Below are 2,794 nucleotides of genomic sequence, written 5' to 3'. Positions count from 1 at the left end.
TATTGTGTATCAGTTACTTTCTTTATCATCCAAGCCTTGAATGTCAATTTTATCCTTGTATTCACTGTCTCCTTTTAGTAAGTTCAGGTGTTAACATTGAAATCTATTGTTTAGTTTCATTTGATCACAGGAGTTGGTTGGTTTTAAAAATTAGCAAATGCTGAGAAGCTGGAAATGCTGCATTGTAGGTCAGGTCTACCCTGAAACATTGGCTGGAGATCTATTTTAAATAAGGTTTTTTTGAGGTTGAGGTGTCACTCTAGCAGTAGGGGTTAGAGTGGCACCGTGGCCCTTCACCCCCATTTTGCAGACTGTAGCGAAGGACAGTGGTGGTAGAAGATTGAACGATTTTCCTCAACATATTTGACCAGAAATCTCTCAGAGTGGGAGACCAACTGTCCACAATTTGGAACGATTTGCAGGTTGAAGCTCAAACTATTTGGCCACATTATGAACATCTCTTCCTCACTCATTAAGTTGTGCCATCGAGACCTCAGATTCAAACATTCTGAATAAGACAATCCCTTCATTTTCAGGAACCAGCCTAGTGAGCCTTCACTGAACTGCTTCCGATGTAAGTGAATCTCTCCCTCAGCAAGAGTTCAAACCAGAATATTCCATGTGTGGTCAAACCAGTGCCCCGGACAGTTCTAGTAAAATGTCCTTGATGTGTATCTGTTTCAGTACATTGGACTGTTACTTTAAGAGTCTGATTTACACGATATGATAATGATGTTACCAGCCAGTTTGGAGGAATACAATACAGACTTGTTTGCTGTCTGGTAGAGTGAACATCTGCTTAATAAAATCTCTTGTAGTTTCAAACACTACGGCTCCCTAGTCCTTCTTGAAATCTAAAACAGGAAGAAACCTGCAACAAGGAATTCATAGCAATTTTAAGGGCATCAGCAGAATCCTGCTATTTCAGAGACAAGTGATGCTGTCAGAGATAGATTGAGGTTTAAGATGCCTTCACATTTTGTCATATTGTACTCTTTCTGCCAGATCTTTTGGCTACTCACTCAACCTATTTATATCTGACTGTAGTTTCCAATTAGCAAGCTCCCTGTGACATTTTCAGAATTTAAGTTCTTAGCTGTCTTTCTGTCATCTGCAAATTTAGCTAACATGTCTTTGTTTCTATTATATAAATCATTGATATAAATTGTAAAAAACAGAGGTCCATCAGAGTATTCTGTCAGTCTCCATTCATCACATCCTGCTAGACAAAAAAGAAACTCTATGCTGTCAGCCAGCCCATCCTCTGGTCATACACATCCTCTGTTACCTCCTGCATCATGAGCTCCTACTCTGCACAATAACCCTTTATGTGGCTTCCTGTCAAACATCTTCTGGAAATTCATGTCTCCAGGCTCCAACTTATCCACATTACATGATGCTCCTTCAAGGAACTTCAATAAATTGGTTAAGCATGATTTCCCTTTCACTAATCCATGTTGACCCTTGTAACCTTTGTGTTTCCTTCACGCTCAGGTATAACCTCCTCTGTGCTCGAATTCTGACATTGCCTGAAGGGCAGACCTCAAGCTAACCAGCCTGTAGTTTCTTGTTTCCTCCCTTCCTGAATTTAAGAGTTTTATTTACTCCTTTCCAATCTAATGGAACCTTTCCAGAATCTAGGGAACTTTGGAAAATGAACACCAATGCACCTGCTACCACATTAGCCACGTCTTTTAAGACCTTAAAGTTAAGCCTACCAAGGGACAGGGACTTGTTAGCTCAGAGTTTCAGTTTGTTCAATACTGTTTCCCAAGTGATTGTCATGTCACCATGTTTCTGACTCCCATCAATATAAATGATTTGGATGAGAGTTTAGAAGATATGGTTAGTATGTTTGTGGATAAACACCAAAATTGATGGTATAGTAGACAGTGAAGTCAGTTATCTGGGAATGCAGTGAGAATCTTGCTTAACTCGGCCAGTGGGCTGACGAATGGCGAATGGTGTTTAATGTAGTTAAGTACAAGGTGTTGTATTTTAGTAAGGTAAACCAAGGCAGGACTTAGACAGTCAATTCTCGAACCCTGTGTTCTAACGGAGTGTTAGAGAGCAAAGAGATCAAGGGAATCCTTGAAAATGGAATCACACATAGACAGGTTGGTGAAGAAGGCGTTCAGTATGCTTGCTGTCATCAGTGAAAGCGCTGAGTATATGAGCTGTGTTGTTATGTTTCAGCTGTAGATAAGTTCGATAGCCATCAGCTTTTACCCATTGTGGGAGAATCTAGGGTAGAGAGCAAGGTTTAAGGTAAGAGGGGAGAGATACAAAAGGGTCCAGAGAGGCAATTCTTTCACACAGATGATGGTGAATGTATAGAACAGCCTGCCAGAGTAGTTCTGGAAGTGAGTACAATTTCATCATTTAAGAAACAATTAGACAGGTACATGGATGGGAGATTTATGGAGGGATAGGGAGCAAAAACAGGCAAATGGGACTTGTTCACATTATGAAACTGAGTGGAATGGGTAAGTTGGGTTGAAGGGCATGTTTCCTTGCTGTATTCCTCTACGATTCCAGAATAACTGTTCCATAACTGTTACAATGTTGGCATCGACCCGACAATGTGATAAATTGCCGAGTTATGTCCTGAGCAGAACAAATCCAACTTGGCTAATTACCACTCCATCAGTCCACTGTCGATTATCAGTAAAGTGATGGAAGGTCTCATCAGCTTGTCATCAAGCAGCACCAGCTCAGCAATAACCTGCTCAGTGACGCCCAGTTCGGGTTCCATCAAGGCCACTCAGCTCCAGACCTCATTACAGTCTTGGTC

The sequence above is a fragment of the Chiloscyllium plagiosum genome, unplaced genomic scaffold (genome assembly GCF_037043375.1).
Source record: "Chiloscyllium plagiosum isolate Xiang-an unplaced genomic scaffold, Cpla_swu_hap1 HiC_scaffold_20, whole genome shotgun sequence".
Taxonomy (NCBI): Eukaryota; Metazoa; Chordata; class Chondrichthyes; order Orectolobiformes; family Hemiscylliidae; genus Chiloscyllium; species Chiloscyllium plagiosum.
The sequence above is the reverse complement of the archived record's forward strand: the minus strand, read 5'-3'. Positions refer to the sequence as shown.